Source organism: Fundulus heteroclitus, unplaced genomic scaffold (assembly GCF_011125445.2).
Source record: "Fundulus heteroclitus isolate FHET01 unplaced genomic scaffold, MU-UCD_Fhet_4.1 scaffold_491, whole genome shotgun sequence".
NCBI classification, from domain to species: domain Eukaryota; kingdom Metazoa; phylum Chordata; class Actinopteri; order Cyprinodontiformes; family Fundulidae; genus Fundulus; species Fundulus heteroclitus.
The window spans coordinates 55,862-76,160 of NW_023396914.1; the positions used below are offsets into that span (position 1 = coordinate 55,862).

At 40.2% G+C, this 20,299-nt stretch overlaps 1 pseudogene; it reads left to right on the plus strand.

Annotated features, from left to right (window-relative positions):
- The first annotated feature begins 1,012 nt into the window (after positions 1 to 1,012).
- On the plus strand, positions 1,013 to 18,996 carry LOC118560852 (annotated as a pseudogene).
- The last annotated feature ends 1,303 nt before the right edge of the window (positions 18,997 to 20,299 follow it).

A 20,299-nucleotide genomic window follows, 5' to 3' on the forward strand; every position in this document is an offset into this window, starting at 1 on the left:
TATTACCATCTAACATAGAAAGTACTCCTGGGTCAATGTGAGCTTCTGAGCTTTCTGTGTCTCTGCTCTGTCTTCTCTAACATAGAAAGTACTCCTGGGTCAATGTGAGCTTCTGAGCTTTCTGTGTCTCTGCTCTGTCTTCTCTAAGCCCCAGTGGGTGGAGGCAGATGAGCGTTCACACTGAGCCTGGTTCTGGTTCTGCTGGAGGTTCTCCTCCCTGTTAAAGGGGAGTTTTCCTCTCCACTTTCGCTTGATGCTTGCTTAGTCTGAGGGATTGCTGCAAAGCCATGGACAATGCAGACGACTCTTCCTGTGGCTCTACGCTTCTCCAGGAGTGAATGCTGCTTGTCGGGACTTTGATGCAATCAACTGGTTCCCTTATATAGGACATTTTTTACCAATCTGTATAATCTGACCCAATCCATATGATATGATTGAATTTGACCTTGTAAAGTGCCTTGAGATGACATGTTTCATGAATTGGAGCTATATAAATAAAATTGAATTGAATTGAATTGAATTGAATTGAATTGAATTGAATTCAGGAGGTGAGATCTGCAGACAAACAATCCCACCATGTTTGTGCACAGAGCAGCAGCAAGAGCGCACCGTGACGCGTCTGAGCCAACAACAAAAATATGGCAGGCATTGTGACATTTACTCAGGGTTATTGAACAGGAAGAATTCTAATTCAAGATATCTAAAGTACATATATAGTCATGCTGATAAATGTTGTAACGACCTACCATAAGTGTCTGAACTATGATTTACTCCTGCTTTAAGAGAGCGCCCTCTAGTGTTATTGTGATCAAACTGCAAGAAGGTGCAGCAGTCTACGCCCATCTCGTCCTGCAGCATTCTGTTTCTCTGGATAAGTTTCTATTCCTGTCAAACCAAAAGGAAACTTAATGCCAGCCTCTCCCAGACTGCTTTAACTGGTTTTTCTTCTTGTCAAACTTCACTCCACTGGTCTCCCTGACTTCATATAACCAGGTCCAAACCAGCGTCTGAGTTCAGACTGAGAACTTTCCAGGAGAACCTCTCAGAGACGTTGGAGAAGCTTCAAAATCCACAAACCTTCAGAGATTGACACAGAAAACAGCTGCAGCATGAGGTGAGTGATGGAATAATGGGAAATATTTGACATTTTGATGAAGATATTCAACTCTTACTGTGTTACTTTAAATCTTTCTCTTCAGCCACATCATCTCTTTCTGTTTTCAGTAGTTTAAAAAAACTGGAATAATGGGAAATATTTGATAATGGATAAAGATATTCAACTCTTGCTGTGTTACTTTGACCTTTTCAAAGAGATAAAAGGAGATTTTATCTCCGAAACAACAATAGCTGTTCATAGTTTTAACACTTTGCTGTCCTCTGCTTTGACTGTTTTTGCATTGAGGTCAGTTCAGGGCTAAATCTTCACTCCTTGTTTTCATATGTTTTATCTTTTTTTAAACAGCACTTAATTTTCATTTTCATTTTCTTGGTTCTCTGTACAGCACTTTTAGTTTTTTCTGTGAAAGGTGCTAAGCAAATACACTTTATTTACTTTATTTATAAAAGTAGACTAGAGGGAAAAACTATTCAGACATGAATTATTATTATTGTTATTGTTCTTATTGTTCTTATTCTTATTATTATTATCAATGATAATATTATTATTAATATTCGGTTCAATTCAACTCACATCACATCATCTCAAGGCTCTTTCCAAAGTCAGCCTCCATCAGATCCTCTAGGTTGGTGAGAAAGTTTCCTCTCTAAGGAAACCCAGCAGGTTGCATCAAGTCTCTCCAAGCAGCATTCACTCCTCCTGAAAGAGCGTAGAGCCACAGTGGACAGTCGTCTGCATTGTTGATGGCTTTGCAGCAATCCCTCATACTGAGCATGCATGAAGCGACAGTGGAGAGGAAAACTCCCCTTTAACAGGGAGGAGAATCTCCAGCAGAACCAGAACCAGGCTCAGTGTGAACGCTCATCTGCCTCCACCCACTGGGGCTTAGAGAAGACAGAGCAGAGACACAGAAAGCTCAGAAGCTCACATTGACCCAGGAGTACTTTCTATGTTAGAGAAGACAGAGCAGAGACACAGAAAGCTCAGAAGCTCACATTGACCCAGGAGTACTTTCTATGGTAGATGGTAATTGGAGGATGATCTGCCTCCCGTGATGATGTCACAGCTAACAGAACACCAGACCAGGGGTCCGTTCTTCATACGTCGCTAACTCAGTTAGCTGGATTTGATTGTTGACGATTTGGCATGATCTTGGATAATTTGGTTCTTCGAAACTCATCTTGGACTTGTTGTCAAAGCAACATGTGCGCAAACTTAAGCCTGCTCACGCGCAGGCTTATTTCATGTAAACAGGATTAGATTGCAGCTGTATAAGCGGAGGCGATAGGGAAGTCTGTCCCGCCAGCGCACTTGGACCACCTGGTGGCAGAGGAAGGGACAGAATTGTGGAACACCATTTTTTAATGTTTAATAAAAGACGAAACAAATAATGCTTTGTTCCTGTCATTTTATTTAAACAATTATTTATAAAGAAAAGCCGGCAAGTCAACTTTTGTCTGCAATAAGAGATAGTTATGTAAAGTCTGCAATACTACTGTCAAATGGTGTATTAGAACGTACTCTGAAGGTCCTTTTGAAGCAACTTGATCTCTAGAGCAGTTTTTCTCTTTTTCACATTGTGGAGTTTAATTTCTCTACTTAATTTGTGTTTTTTTTTTTCAGGTCAAAATACTATTTTTTGTTGAAGAAGCCGTTTATATAGGGAACAGATGGCACCCTGTGTCATTTTGTAAAAAAAAAAAAAAAAAAAAAAAAAAAAAAAAAAAGGGTGAAACATGTCTCGTGCAACAAAAGTAAAAATAACCCATTTTTTTCCAGCCTTCTTATTGGTGGCTGTTATAAACAGACAAACACATTATTCAACAGTGGCTTTTAACATTACAGTTTAATAATTAAAGGCTACCCTTTTGTAGAATATTCTTGTACTTAACTTTTACTTGTCCCCATGTTCTAGTGGGTCCCATGGAGGCTCTGACATAAAAGAACAAAGTATATGAAATTAATAAAATGCAAAAATACATACTGTAGAAAGTGATAGAAACATCTACCATGGACAGTATTTACACATTAATTTGTCTGCTACTTTTTCCCAGCCCTCTCTCCTGGCTTTAACAGACTTTGAGGCGTTACCTGTCATTTTAATTAATGACTCAAATTCGGCATAACCTTCCATTAAAAGCTCGTGTTCTGCTGGGAGAAAAACTGTGGGCGTTCTTTGGCCATGCTGAACAGCCAATAGCAGCGCAGCTGATCAATGTTTCTACTATCGATACATTTCCCCTTTTAAACAAACGCATGAACGTGCAGTAATCTCAGATAACTCAATCCAGCCATACTAATCATAAACAACAGGTGTGTTGGAAGAACCCAATTAGCCGGATCATGATTAGCCGGATGAAATCATCTTGGATGCGTGATTTGATCTCGGATGTTTTAAGCAACGTATCAAGAACGGGGCCCAGGTGTACCTTCTATGAAGAGAAAAATGACAGAGAACAAAAAGTTAAAAGCTGAAATGACGACAAACAATGCAGATTGGAGAGCAGTAGGAGAACTCAGCAGAGTGAGAGATAATTAGACCCTGATGTCCTCCAGCAGCCTAAGCCTATAGCAGCATAACAATAGATTATTTCCAAAAAAAGTAAAAAACAAAGCAACTGGACTTGTACAAGCTTTATACTACTGTCCAAACAAAGGCCTTGTAATGGCTTAGATAACATGCAAATTCAACAGAAACAGGTCCACCCCTTAGTAATGGGCGGTCGTTAAAGACATTAAGGCAGCAGATTGGACCGAAACTGGTCCACTCCTCTGTAACGAGGAGTTGTTAGGGTCGTTATTGGCTTGGCTTAAAGGAACAATGTTTTGATCACCCATATGAGGGTGAGAGTTAAGGTGATGATTGGCCGGAATTAATCCTATAGCTGTATTGTAAGTTTTTGAGAGTTGGAACCTAAGGCCTCCTCCTCTGTTTAAGGTTGGTTTTTCTCTCTTAACGTAGATGGCTTCCTTCACACCCCTTTCAAACCATCTGTCTTCTTTGTCCAAAATGTGGACATGTTGGTCCTCACAGAGTGTCCTTTATCCTTAAGGTGTAGGTGGACAGCAGAGTCTTGACCTGAGGAGGTAGCTCTCCTGTGTTGAGCCATGCGTCTGTGGAGAGGTTGTTTGGTTTCTCCACCATGAAGACCAGAACGTTCCTCACTGACTGAACTGCAGACACCACTCCGCTCATCTTAGGTTTGGGGGTTTTGTCCTTGGGATGCACCAGCCTCTGTCTGAGGGTCCTGTTAGGTTTGAAATGTTCTGGGATTTTGTGTTTGGAGAAAATCCTCTTGAGTTTTTCAGAGACTCCAGCAACATATGGGAAGACGATGTTTTTGCGTTTATTCTTCTCACCATTATGTTCTGCAGCGGGTCTTTTGGATTTTCTTGCTGATTTAACCAAAAGCCCAGTTAGGGTACCCACAGGTTTGGAGGGCATCTCTGATGTGTTTCTGTTCCTTGTGCTTCCCTTCTGTTTTAGTTGGGACATGCTCGGCCCGGTGTTGTAAGGTTCTAATGGCCGAAGGTTTGTGCTCCAGAGTCAAAAAGAAGATATTGGTCTGTGTGAGTGGGTTTTTCTATATACTTCAATGTTGAGGTTTCCATCTCCTTCAATGTTCACCAAATAGTCGAGAAAAGGTAGCTTGTTGTCGTCGGCGTCCTCTCTGGTAAACTTGATGTTGTTCTCCACCGAGTTGATGTGTCTGGTGAAAGCTTCCACTTCTTTTAACTGGATTTTGACAAAGGTGTCATCCACATATCTATAGAGGTAGCTCAGGGTAACACGAGCCACTCTGACTAGAAGCTTTGTCACAAAGGAAAGTTTTAAGATTAGTCTTAAAAGTAGACGGGGTGTCTGCCTCACGGACCAAAACTGGGAGTTGGTTCCACAGGAGAGGAGCCTGATAGCTAAAGGATCTGCCTCCCATTCTACTTTTAGAGACTCTAGGAACCACCAGCAGACCTGCAGTCTGAGAGTGAAGTGCTCTGTTAGGAACATACGGGGTAATCAGAGCTCTGATATATGATGGAGCTTGATTATTAAGGGCTTTATACGTTAGAAGGAGAATTTTAAATTCTATTCTTGATTTAACACGAAGCCAATGAAGGGAAGCTAAAATAGGAGAAATATGAAATATGGAAACCTGTTTAGCATGGGATTTAAATGACATGTCTTGGTCAAAAATAACACCAAGATTTGTTACTTTATTACCAGAGGCCAAGTTAATGCCATCCAGATTAAGTGATTGATTAAGAAGTTTATTTTTTGAAGACTCTGGCCCAAAGATTACAACTTCTGTCTTGTCAGAATTTAAATGCAGGAAATTTAAAGTCATCCAGCTTTTGATGTCATCAAGACATGACTGCAGTCGAAGTAACTGATTGGATTCATCAGGATTTATGGATAAATATAGCTGAGTGTCATCAGCATAACAGTGGAAATGAATCCCATGCTGTCTGATAATTTTGCCAATCGGAAGCATATATATAGTAAATAGAATTGGTCCAAGGACTGAACCCTGTGGTACTCCACAGGTGACCCTAGAGTTTGAGGAAGATTTATTATTAATGTGAACAAACTGGAATCTGTCCGACAGATCAGATTTAAACCAGCCTAATGCTTTCCCCTTAATCCCTACAGTATGTTCAAGTCTTTGTAGGAGAATATTGTGATCAACTGTATCAAATGCAGCACTGAGATCTAACAGGACAAGTACTGATCTCATTAGTTTTCCTCTCCACTGTCGCTACATGCATGCTTGGTATGAGGGAAAGTCAACGACTCAATGACTCAGCAACTTCCTCTGTGGCTCCAAACTCATCAAGGAGTAGTGAAGGCTACATGCAGGGAAGGGTAGTATTTCTAATACAAGTATTTGAAATACGTATTTCAAATACAAAATACTATTTTGTCATTTGTATTTTATTGAGATGATGAAAATGCCTTTGTATTTTGTATCAAAATACTTCAGTGTTGTGTATTTTTGTATTTTCAAAATACTGTAAAACACTTTCTGTGAGACACAGTCTGTGATGACATCTAACTATAAAGCATGAAATAGTGTCTATGGCACCTTTGCAGTCAAGTCCCTGTGATACCACTCTCGGCCACTAGGGAATTTTGGCCCAGTTTCACACTTGCTATGGACACATTGCATGATCAACACAAAACGCACGGTGCTGCATATTAGATTTAGTCAGGTATGTTCTACTTGGTGCTTTGTCAGAACCAGTCAAGGAAGTTGTTTCAAAGCAAGGTGAGCAACCAAATGTACCTAGTTTATTTCAGTAACTCATTTATTCTCAACCATGAATTACTCTTTTTATTGCATGTTCGAGTTCAGTGTAACGTTCAGTGTTCGTAAGGCTAGGCTATTTAACTTTTGAATGTTAGCTGCTAACTAACTCTCTGTGTTAGTTTCACTGTTGTTGATTTCACCAGTGAACATTCAAAGAATCACGTTTTTAAAGTTATTGTTATGTTACACGGTTTTCTTTTGTTTCATGTAATTAGCCTATAGCCTACATAGGACTGTTGTATCTCATTATCAATATGTTGCTGCTGCAGCACCACAGCTGACCTTCTCCGCTACTTGTAGTAGGCTAGTTTTGGCTCATACTAGTGTTGGCCGTTTTAATTTACTTTTTCTTAGAAATGTACCTAAATAATGTTCTATTCAATTTGCCCTTCTTTTTTATGTTTTACAGTATTAATGTAACAACCAGATTATTATTTTTTTAGTTTTTTTGGTATTTACATTGATCAAGGTTTTGCACTCTGGTAGTTATGGTATTAAATCACTTAAAATATTAAAATGCTTACCAGTTTAAATGTCTAAATAAATAATCTATTTTAGTCCGTGGGCCAGAATCTGTAGGACGTCTCCTCAAGAAGTTTCGTATGAACTGTCAGGGGGAAACTTTCTTCCACTTGGATAAGTTGCTACACATAGCAGTGATCTCAAAACATCAATGTTCCCACGATTTCGCTTGCACATTAAAAAGTTATAGCTGATAAAAAATATAAATTTTGTGCTCCGGTCCAAGAGGTCACATGATTCGAGTTTTGCTGCTCAGCCAATCAGATCGCTGTATTGTCAGCTGTGCGAGTTCAACCAGTTCATCATGACTGTGCTCGTAAGGCGTTGTATGCATCTGTTTACAGACAAAGAAAGCCCAACAATAGCATTTTCTGGTGCCAGTTGGCAGAGATCTTGATGGCGAGGAAAAATAAATAGCCCAGATCATCCATCCACCCATCCATCCATCCATACATCCATCCATCCATTTTCTAACACGCTTATCCCCACTGGGTTCGTGAGGGGTGCTGGTGCCGTCGATCTCCAGCCTTCAATGGGCGAGACGCGGGGTACAACCAGGACAGGTTGCCAGTCCATCGCAGGGCAGAAATAGTCCAGACTTTTGCCCAATTTACTGTGATATCACCAAGACCTGCTGCGCTAGGATAGCACAGGTGTCGACATACAGTATCTCCGCCAGAATTTGTATCCCCTGTATCGGGAGAGTGCTTGAAATCAATAAAACTTTTAACCTCCAGAGTTGGGAAGTCTAAATATTTTTAAAGATCACATTATAATAAAATGAAATTGATCACACGTGAAATCCGCTTTATATGATCCATTCATGCGGGTCTAGCTACCAAAAAAGAAAAAGAAAAAAGATGAACAAGTAGACAGCTGTGATGGACTCATGAAGGTGGATTTTTGGTTTCAGTAGACAGACATGCGACAATCTAATAACATAAAGCTAATATTTTCGTGACACATGTGGAAATGACCACAGAGCTGTTTACTTTCTCAGAACGTGTTATATTGAGTGATCAATCGAGTTTTAACCGACATAGCAATCCGTTATGATAGTGTTATGGGAGTTTTGGGTGGAATATTAAACAATAGTAACTGAGTTCCCATCTTTACTAAATGACGAGACGGTGGTATAACGTTCCAGCACTTTTATTGAGAAACAGAGCAGAGATTCACATAGATGGAAAGTAATCGCACCCCACGGTTCCGCTGCAGTCTCTGTCTGCCCTGTCTCTGTCTGTGTCGCTTTTCGGGCTTCCCCTAATACTGCACCGTGGCCTTCCCATGAGACAAAACAAAGACAGTCTATCGTAAACAATCAGTATCCCTCAGCAGCTGCAGCATTTGGCCTTGCAATCAGCAAACAGTGGATCTTATACACAGACATCAGGTCTCCAGGCCTCCTCTGTCCGAGTGGTGTGAGGCCATAGTGACTTCAGAATAATAATTCTTATAACATTCCTCTCTTTTTTTTTTTTTTTTGATGATGGCGTCGTCAGCATCAAGACAAAACAAGATGACACATCACTTGAAAATGTGAACAAAGCACAGAGGAACCATTTCTGTAAACTCGTAAAGTGGGACCCAAAGGGTTCCCGTGTTGGAACCGGGTAGTGCTGGAACTTTTAATACAGATCAACATGAATGCTTCATAGAGCTTTAACACACAAGATCAAAGATTTAGCTTTTGTCCACAATTTAGGATTCATCTAATTAGGTAAGGCCTGTTTTAGGTACCTATGCGCACATTATTTTAAAATTACATTAGACTATGGTAAGCTAAAACCTGTTCAGTAACCAAGGTCGAATCCGTCTACTCTGACCCACCCTGAATACCCTCCTACTCCTTTCTCCACTCACCCCTATGATGGACAATAATCCACCACTCCAAACTTACAACACCAGGAGCAAAGGCAGGAGAGGTTCAGTGCGGGCAGGGGAAACACCAGAAAAAGCTACCCCTAGGGGGTAGTAAAAACTGCAAGGCCCCCTCCCAGGGAGATCTGCTCTCGGCCAATCTGAGCCTGAAAACCCTGTATTGAATCTAAGTGTTAACATTACCAGCTAATATTAAAGGATCTTTAGAGCCAATCCGATCCTGGTTCTTCCTATATCAAATCAAAAGGTGCATAAACCATAGATCCTTGTGTGTCTGAAGCAAACAGTTTCCATTTTTTACCATAAAACCATATTGATCAACATGATGTAATATTAAAGTGTAGATCTCATAACACAAAAAATCAAACATGTGAGTCAGTGGAACAGAGCAGTTAAACAAACAGCAACAGAATATGAGAAGAGTTCTAAACGTCAAGAACGCAGAGTTAAGAAAGCCTTCAGGCCATTCAGGCACAAGGCAGAAAATAATCTAATCGCGCTTAGGGTCTCTTCAGGCAACTCCTCCCGTTGAAGAATAAGGAATCAGAGTTCTCTGGCTTCTTCATCCCCAGTCCTCTTCTTGGTTCCCCCTCTCAGGCTGGATGATTGAGCTGGATGGTAATAAGCGTTCAGTTCTGGATGGGCACTGAGCATTTTATTTTGCATTTCTCTCTAATAAAACACTTTGTGAAGATGGTCTGCAGACACGAGTCCTTGTTCCCACTAGAGAACAGAAACAAGGTGTAATTAGTGTTCTTATCAAAACCCCTTTCATGTGTCATTTATTAAAACATCCTCCAAGCACTTTCACATTCAAGATATTTCTGTGCACAATTATTTAGCTCTCAGAATTCTGCAATTTAATTATTAATTAAAATAGTAATCTTTAAGTTCAAATGTATATGCAGTAAATTCATAATAATTCTTAACATAATGCTTTTAATGTGTGTCTTAACTGTTGTTGTCTGACAGTTGAAGTTCTCTGCAACATAATTTCATCAACATATTCGTTTCATGACATTTCCCATTTTATTTTGAAAACCCAACTGAGAAAAAGAAAGCCTTTCCACGTGAAAGCTTTTTCCCTCTCTCTCTACTTCTTTTTTTTTTTTTTTTTTTTTTTTTTTTTTTAAGTGAGGTGGGTGCTGTTCTGCACAGAAAAGACAAAATATTTATACCATGCTGTTACTGTTTAAGGATGCCAAAGTTCTACAAAACAAAGCAGTGAGCAGGAGAGAACAGGAGCTTTTGAAAACGTTCTAACATTGTAGAACAACTAAAGCTACTTAAGCAAATCAGAATTAGTTCCCAAATTAATCCAAAAATAAAGTAAACCATACATGTGATTATTTATTTTCTTAAACTGAGGATTAAGGACTTTTATTAAGAAGTTCTTGGGTGAACGCGTCTCTGCATTCCTATTTGTCTAGGCCTCTGCAATCTGATCTATGATCTACGTATTCTGAGTGCCTGGTCAGGAAGGGTTAAAGGTTCTCTGAAGCTTTCTGTTTTCAGCAACCCTGAAAACCCAGAACCCTTTACAGTCAGTGTAAGGTGTCAGGTGACCTGTGGGACCACCTCGTCGTCCCTCTGGTTCCACCAGCTGTGTCAAGTCCACAGCAGCTCGTCCTGGGTGCCATGCCCCAGGGGTCTCCACACCCCCCTGTGTGGAACGTCTCTCATTGTAAGGATCTCACCTTACGTGCCGTTCAAGATGTTCTTTACACAACAGGAGTTCCAATGTGGGATGTCTTTGTTGCTTTAATGTTCCTCAGAGAAAACCTTCATTCATTGATATCACCTTCAAGCTGTTACCCTTTTATCATCACAGCCCCCCAACCATCCTGACCAGATCCAAAATGTCCCCATAATCTAATCTAATTAAAATAATCTTACTTATTTTCTGTATGTAAGATGATAACCATTAAATTATCCTGATCTAAAAGCCCTCAGGTTAACAGGTTAACTGGTTAAAAAGACTTTTGAGTTATTTGTGTTCTAGTTGAAAGATATTAAATCTCCATAAATATTGTAACCATTTTACACTGATGCTTTAATCCTAAATTTACCCATGTTAGTTAATAGGATGTGTCATTGTGCTAATTTTATTGCAACCTTATCCATTTTAGCCAGTAACCTTTTCTTTGCGTTTTATTGATCCCTGCCAGAGTAGCAGAAATCAGCTTACACTAAGATGTTCATTAAATGAAATGCTATTTAAAAGTTCACATTACTCTACTTATATAGTGAAAACTAATTAATTCATTTATTTATTTAACTGTTGATATAATACCCACTTAATTTATTAAGTTGCTCCATGATTCCATCAAGGTGCTTCTTTAAAAGTTTTCACCTTTACATAATCTTAATGTGTTTCGTAACGTGTGTTTTGTTTTAATTGTGTACAACAAAATCTGAAGTGAAATGCATGAAGTCGTGTCTGCAGAACTCATCTGTGTTTGTAGTCGAAGGTTGTCCGATGCCTCAGTCATAGTCCTTCAATGTCCTTTTCCAGTCCAATGTCTGAATTCAGCAGCCCAACATTCTCCTTCTCATCAAGAGTCCATCCTCCAGTCCTCACGCCTGCAAACAGAATGAATTCTGCCAGCATTTTTTGCCAAAGAAAACGCTCCATAGGTTGAAAAGAAATTACAGCAAAACAGTCACAAACATTTTAACTACAGTGTTCCCTCTAACATGACAAACATAAAAGAAAATAAAAAGATAAAAAAATAAAATAAAACTTTGTCTCTGACAAAATAAAACTCAAAACTGGATCAGGCTGAAGTCAATGACATCACCTTTAGTCCTTGTCCCAAGGATCAGCCCCCATGGCACTGCGGCACTGTTTCTGCATTCTCTCGCATCTGAGAATGTCTAAAATGAGACTAAATCTCTATGTTAGCACAATCCTATCATATTGACCAGGTTTATTTGCAAAGAAAAAGAAGCAGAAAGATAGAGCTGTTAATAGCAGAAAGCAACAAACATTTTTAAGACACCACCTTTCCTGCTGGAAGATCTGGCATAACTTGGTTAAAACTAAGTATAATTTAGTGTCCAAATCTGATTATAACTCCTTACCGCACTGCTATCACTGTCTTTTCAGAGTCTTCTGTTGGCAGAAAGGTGGCGTCTCCTTTAATCTGAAAGCAATAACTCAGAGAAAAACAGAGTGTTAATAGCATGCAGTTAAAACCCTGGTCCCCTTAGTGTCCCTTTAACGTGATGTTTTTCCCCTTTTTTTCTGATCCTGGGAAGGTTTCTATTCTTCCCCTTTCCTTTGAAACTCTGTTCAAAACACCTCCAAAAGTAAGAAAACAAAAAAACGAAAGAAATGAACCAAAAAAAACTAAAACAAAACTGTTTTCCAAGGAGCACAATTATGTCTTTTTCAATATGACATAGGTTTTTGACTTATTACAAACCTTTTTGATATCCTTCTGGTCCTTTGACCATGTGTATTTGCTGTTAGTAATACTTTTATTCATATATACCTTATCAATCTTAATTGGTCAAGGGTGAAACTTTAAAGCAATGATTGTTCCCTTTTAGTTTTTGAGCTTCTAGTGTTTCTCTATAAATGATAAGAGTTTTCCCCATAATTCAGCACATTGAGAAGGCTACCCAAAACAAACCAAGATTAGAATTAAAATTTAACCCTTCAGATGCTGGCTTTATTTTATTTTTTCCCCTCTGACATAGTTTTCGTGCCCAGGCCAGAACACACAGACCCAGCCTCGCCATAAACATTCAGATGTTTACATTATGGTCAGATTTGTTTATCATATCTATTGTCCTTCTCAGGTTATACTGTCCCTCTGAGGTTCACCTCAGCTCAGCATAACTAATAACATCAGATGATTTCGTAACTGATGACGCGTGTAACGTGGCCTTCTGATATTTTGACGCTTCTCAAAATTTCTCATTAGTTGCATTCAAATTCCAAGTAAAAAATAAATGAATAGAAAACCCTTAGAAAAGCAACCATATTTAGTTCCATACAGTTTGTTCAAAGCACAGTTTTTCTCATCTATTTAAATCAAAAATCTTGTATATCTAAACTTCTTTCAACTGGACTGGTTTGTGATGAATCATTATTATTATAAGCAATGAGATCTCAGTAATTTTAAATTACTTTAGGGCTAAAAAACAAGTGATAGGATCTCAGCCTAAATTTGTAAAACAGTAAACTTAGGCTTATGTAACGCTTATTTCCAATTTCTAACAAAGCTGAAATATTTCCGTTCAAGCCATGTTAATCTCTCCGTGTATCAATTTAATTTGGTCCTGATATTTAATGTTAAAAAACAAACTTTGTTATTTAAATCTCTCTTTTACTGTACCTCTGTTGTTAACATAGTCCATGCTTAAAATGTCATTTGAATTACGGAGCTGCAGTTCTCCCAAAACAAATGAACATCTTGAAACCATGAACATTAATTTTAACCAAATTAATTCACACAGATGAACGTTTAGTTACATAGATACATACATACGTACGGTTACATACAAACGATGACATTCAGACAGACAAACACGTGCAGGCCTGCTTTTTCACCATCTTAAATAGTTCTATGTTTTTCATAATTTTTAAACACCAACGCCGAAAGATGTTTTCAACGCGTTAAGTTCCCGCTTAGTTTAAAAGGTGGAGAGCGTGCGCTGGTTACGACCCCCCGATGCTTCGTCCACACGCGGTTTTACGCTTCAGTCCCGCAAGGATACAACTCTGTGTCTCGCAGACACTTGGACGCTTACCCATTTTTGAAAGTTATACGTCGCTATTAGCAGTTTAGACCAATTTTATCCACAACGGAAGTGCCTAATCGGTCCCCACGTAAACGCTTCCCCGGTGCAACGCCTTTTTAGTTTCGTTTCCGTTTCCTTGTTTTTATCGCTTTTCTTTTTTCTCTTAATTTTATGTTTATTATTTAGTAGCAGTACTGCAATAGAATAAAATAATAGTAATAATAATAACCCCTATGTGAGAAATCTGCCATGTTTAATCAAATCATTTCAAATCATTTATGCATGTCATGCTTCTGGGCCCCTACGTTTTTCAGCATGAAATCGAACCTCCCACCCTGGGGCTAGGCTTGACCCTGAGAAACTCTGCCTTTTACCCATTACACGGACTCTTCTGCATCCAGACTTTTTTTTTGTTTGTTTTTATTTATTTTATCCTTTTTTTGTGTTTTTATTGTTATTTTCTACTCGTCTTTAGCACGATCGACCAACTAAAATGAAAGGCCTCACATCTGATGGTCGGCTTTTTGGTATAATGGTCGGGGTCCCCACTTATCAAAGCTGCAAACGTCTTCGCAACAGTCAAGGACTTAAGCATCCCTGCCGCTTTCATCCACAACAGAAGTGGACAGCCTCTTGCACAAACCCAAGACAAGAGGACTTTAATGGACCAGCTGCAAACTGCTCAGCCGGTCACCTGTTCTCCAGGTGAAAATCACTCTGCCCCTCCTCCCCCCTTGTGGGAAAGTCCGTATTTCAGCTGAAAACGTATTCTAATTAAATTTTGAATTTTAGTTTAATGTTTAAACCTTAGTCACCGTTCGGTATTGCGAACCCTGTTTTATTTGCCTTAAGGATTAAATATAATTCATTATTTCTACCGGCTTTTACTTTTACTACCTTTTAGGTTTACAGTTTTAAATTTTAAAATTTCTTGAGGTATACTTTAAAATGGGGTTTAAAATTTAAAAGCTTGCAAGCATTTTTTGACCAATTGCGTTTGTTTTTAAAAGAGCTGGAAAATAATCCCCTTACCGTCTCATGAAAGAAAGGTTCGGATCTTCGCGCCGACGCCCAGAGACGCTCCGAGACCAGGAGCTCCTCCACATCCCTTGAAAATCCATTCGGGGTACCAGAGGCCGGATAACCTCTCCGGGCCGGCCAAAGCAGCTCCTGTCCTCGGACTCCCTCGCTCGTCGGTCGGAGATCTTGTTCGTTTACGCCAAATTGTTATGGGAGTTTTGGGTGGAATATTAAACAATAGTAACTGAGTTCCCATCTTTACTAATTGACGAGACGGTGGTATTACGTTCCAGCACTTTTATTGAGAAACAGAGCAGAGATTCACATAGTTGGAAAGTAATCACACCCCACGGTTCCGCTGCAGTCTGCATCTGCCCTGTCTCTGCCTGCCTCGCTTTTCGGGCTTCCCCTAATACTGCACCGTGGCCTTCCCATGAGACAAAACAAAGACAGTCTATCGTAAACAATCAGTATCCCTCAGCAGCTGCAGCATTTGGCCTTGCAATCAGCAAACAGTGGATCTTATACACAGACATCAGGTCTCCAGGCCTCCTCTGTCCGAGTGGTGTGAGGCCATAGTGACTTCAGAATAATAATTCTTATAACATCCATCCATCCATACATCCATCCATCCATTTTCTAACACGCTTATCCCCACTGGGTTCGTGAGGGGTGCCGGTGCCGTCGATCTCCAGCCTTCAATGGGCGAGACGCGGGGTACAACCAGGACAGGTTGCCAGTCCATCGCAGGGCAGAAATAGTCCAGACTTTTGCCCAATTTACTGTGATATCACCAAGACCTGCTGCGCTAGGATAGCACAGGTGTCGACATACAGTATCTCCGCCAGAATTTGTATCCCCTGTATCGGGAGAGTGCTTGAAATCAATAAAACTTTTAACCTCCAGAGTTGGGAAGTCTAAATATTTTTAAAGATCACATTATAATAAAATTAAATTGATCACACGTGAAATCCGCTTTATATAATCCATTCATGCGGGTCTAGCTACCAAAAAAGAAAAAGAAAAAAGATGAACAAGTAGACAGCTGTGATGGACTCATGAAGGTGGATTTTTGGTTTCAGTAGACAGACATGCGACAATCTAATAACATAAAGCTAATATTTTCGTGACACATGTGAAAATGACCACAGAGCTGTTTACTTTCTCAGAACGTGTTATATTGAGTGATCAATCGAGTTTTAACCAACATAGCAATCCTTTATGATAGCAATAACAAATATTACATTTTTAGTTTTATCCCACTAACTGAACGATAAGTGTAATGATACCATTGCTATATTTCATTAAGAAAAGTAAAACATCTTCATTTCCACTACTAATAGGTTGGAAATGAGGCGGAATTGACTGGATTAATTCTTCCAGCTGAATGCGCTCTCGTCGCAGGGGAAACAAATTCTGCAGTGGATAAGTCGTTTGGCACGACACCTGTGGCAGCAGGTCTTGGTGATATCACAGTAAATTGGGCAAAAGTCTGGACTATTTCTGCCCTGCGATGGACTGGCGACCTGTCCAGTTTGTACCCCGCCTCTCGCCCATTGATTCAAAACCAGATTTCCTTGCAGTTGCACAAAGCTGATTTCTGCTGCGCAAAAAATAATTCAGTGGTGAAGCAGGACCAACAGACCTAGAACTCAGCGGGCAAAATGGAGCATATTGGTCAATAAAATGATTAAAACCATTCTAAAAATAATCCCAGGAAAGATTCATGGCATCAAACAGACAATGCGCTTCCAGTTATAGTGAAATGAATCAAAAAGAAAGGCCTGTTGACTAAAGTGCTTCACAGTTCTCTTTCAGATAAGAACAGGTTTACTGTGGGGATTTTAAGGCCCAGTTCCACTGACCGGCCGCTCACCGCTCAGTTCTGCTCGCTTACGTTTCAGGAGCAGTTTTTTAGGGGCCAGCCCGGGTTCCTCCAGCCCTACCAGACAGCAGGGTCAAACCGAGCTGACTTGACCTACTGACCTCTGCTTTTCATTTTCATGAAAGCATCTTGAACACTTTTTGCTTTTCCTCACACCTTCTTCGTATTTCACTGCAATTATTAATTTAATTCCTCTGAATGTTGCTGGACAAATGATGTCAGCTCTCTGATGACTAGTTAATTTGATTTTCACATGGATTTCCCAACAGCTCTTCACAGACTTTGGAGCCCAAACTGAAAGCCCTTCAGTGCCACTTCACCTGGGATGTAGAACCCCACAGGTCCAAACTGCTCTATCTGAGGGACTCAATGAAAGACATCAGCACAGATGAGGGGAACTTCTGGCTGGGTCCCATTTACAACCTGCAGGGGTTCATCCAGAACCAGCTGGGCTCCCCTGAAGAGGCTCTGAGCTCCTTCAACCAGGCCACTGAGACCTTCCAGCAGCAGAAACACGCTGATGAAGGTCCCTGGTTGATGGTGAACTTTGGCAATCTGGCTTGGCTGCACCATCTGATGGGTGAAGATGAGAAGAGTCAGGACTACCTGTCAAAGGTGGATGCTCTACAGAAGAAGAAGGAGGAGCTCCACCCAGAGGTGTGTGCTGAGAAGGCCTGGACCCTGATGAAGTTCGACAAAGAGAAGGAGCAGCAGGCTGCAGAGCTCTTCCAGAGAGCCATCCAGATGCAGCCAGATGTGGTGGAGTGGCAGAGCAGTTACGCCATATTAAGAGCAGAGGCCGTCAAAGACAACCTAAAGAAACTGTACACTGAGAAGTTGGAGATCCTGAGATCTGCCAAAGAACGAGATCCAGGTAACTTATGCATTGCTGCTCTTTATCTGGAGGCAAGAGCTGCAAAAGGAGAACTAATTCAGGGTGAAGTTCGAGCGTTGACTGAGAAGCTGAAAGAGATGCCTGCAGGCGGTTACAGTGGAATCAGTCCATTACTGCGACTGAACATAAGGTTTAAACCTGAAGACACAGCTGAGGAACCTGCAGACGAAGCCCTGAGACAAACACAAGACAGAAGATCTGCTGCAGAGGTTCTGGCAAAGAAAATCCTTTCTAAGGACTATAAACCTGACCAAAGTGAAATCAACAAAGCAACCAGTCTCTGGAAAGAAGTTATTGATGCTGATCCTGGATTTTCTCTTCAAGATCAAATAACTTTAGCATCCATATATGCAAAGGTAGACATAGGGGAAGCTGACAGGGTTTACAAAGAGCTGCTGAAGGAGAGACAACCTGGATCCAGGAGAGCAACAGATGCTTTACAACCGTTATGCAAAATATCTATACTTCCTCAGAAATGAGAGGGTCAAGTCTATTGAGTTCCACATGAAGGCAGCAGAGATTGAAGTAGAATCCAACAGTCGACAAAGCAGCATGACAGAGCTGGAGAAGACCTTAAAAAGAAAAGAAGACCCAGAAATGTGTAGAAAGATCAGGGAGCTTCTGACCAGACTGGGAAAACTGCCTAAAACCAAGAATCAGTGAATCCCTAGCTTAATTTGAGTTATATTACATCATTTTTTTTCTCTGCGCATATCAATGCTTCATGGGGGCTGTCCCTCTCAAAAACTTACCTATGTAGATTTTTAAAAAAATATTTCAAAGTGTCCTGTTGTTATGGGAATATTATTCTGAAGTCACTATGGCCTCACACCACTTGGACATGCTACCTTGTAGGTTTAGAGTTTTGCAGATTTTTCTCTCTTATTTTGAAATTTCTTGCAGTATTTTTTCAAATGGGGTTTAAATTTTGAAAGCTTGCAAGCGTTTTGAAGCAATTGCGTTTTAAATAAAACTGCCGGAAAATAATCCTCTTACCGTCTCATGAAAGAAAGGTTCGGATCCCAGAGACGTTCTGGTAGCAGGAGCCGCTCCTTCTCCTTTGAATCCGTTCGGGGTACCAGAGGCCGGATAACTTCTCCAGGCCGGCCAAAGCTGCTCCTTGCCTCCATGAGTCAAAACAAAGACAGTCTATCCTAGACAATCAACATCCGACACAGTAGCTACGCAGCATTTGACCTTGCAATTAGAGTGGCGTGAGGCCATGGTGACTTCAGAATAATATTCCCATAACACCTGTCTGGCAGTGTAGCATTAAGAATTAAGAAAGGTAAAAGAGAAATATGAGGGAAAATGTTAACAGTTAGAGAAGGTGACAAAAAGAGAAGAGTAAAAAGAGAATGCAAGACAACATCCTCGGAGTGTGTTTCTACGCCTGCAGAAAGAGATATAGAAAGAACTACAGAACAAACTGAACAGGCATCACAGGTGCAAACAAAAACCAATCCTTACCAATGTAACTTGAGAGGTTGGATCTGTAGCTGAATGGATCCGACCATTCTAGGTCACAAGAATTTCATAATCTACTATGTCTCCTTATTTAAACACTTCTCTTCTTCTGTAACCTGATAATTATCCAAATAAAAGCATGTGGCTTTAATCTTTTTGTGTTTTCTTCTGAAGTTTCAAAAGTTGAAAGTTGCAGAAAAGTAAATACACAGCTCCACCTGGAGGCAGAGATGACCTAAACTGTGATGATTGTTGCAGAGGCGAAACCAGAAATGATTCATAGGGGTGGCCAGAGACCACTGCTCACTGAGGGGTGGCTGAAAGCTGATCATGGGTTTCTTTTTGAGCTTTAAGCAATGGTTCTTTGTCACTTTCTCATTATATAGATAACACGATTAACTGGATTGTCCCCCATGCTTGGGAAAAAAAAGATAGTTCTGGAAAGATCGGGAATGTTGGGTTTGTGCAGAAGCTCAAGAGAAGTTTCTAACATTGATAGGATTTATTTTTAAACAGAAATTTGGAAAAATGTCTGAAGACTTCATCACAACACTTGGCCCAGCTCACCAGAATGTCACAAGAATTTATCCAATTGATCAGTCAGTTAATTCAATTCAATTTCAATTCAATTTTATTTATGTAGCACCAATTCATGAAACATGTCATCTCGAGGCTCTTTACAAAGTCTACATCAATCATATTATACAGATTGGTCAAAAATGTCCTATATAAGGGAACCAGTTGATTGCTTCAAAGTCCCGACAAGCAGTATTCACTCCTGAAGAAGCGTAGAGCCACAGGGAGAGTCATCTGCATTGTACATGGCTTTGCTGCAATCCCTCATACTGAGCATGCATGAAGCAACAGTGGGAAGAAAAACTCCCCATTAACGGGAAGGAAAACCTCCAGCAGAAGGTCTGCCTCGACCGACTGGGGGTTAGAGAAGACAGAGCAGAGACACAGGAAGCACAGAAGCTCACATTGACCCAGTAATCTGTTCTACATTAGATGGTAATAGGGGATGATCTGTCTTCTCTGGATGATATGTATTCAAAAGTACATATATTGGTATAACTGCTTCCTACATTTACGAGAGTCAGAAAAAGCTCAAAATATGTATTATCTGCTCATTTGGTGAAAGCAGCTGATATTTTTCCTGCACAAAAGTTCTCAAATGTTCCTCCAACAGAAGCTACGATCCTGAACATTCCTGTCCTCCTGCAATCCTTCAACTAAAGTGGAAAACGTCACTGTTTCTAGAGGGAAATCCTGAGCTCCTCCTGAATTTGACAGAAAATTTTACATAATCCTGCTGCATCCTCGCAGAAACACCGAGATCAGAACCAGAAGCACTGCAGCATTTAGCCTCAGGAACTGAAGAATGAGTTGCATTTTATATTTTATGTCAAACTCATTTTTGTTTTATTTATTGACTTTATATTTCATCCAGATAC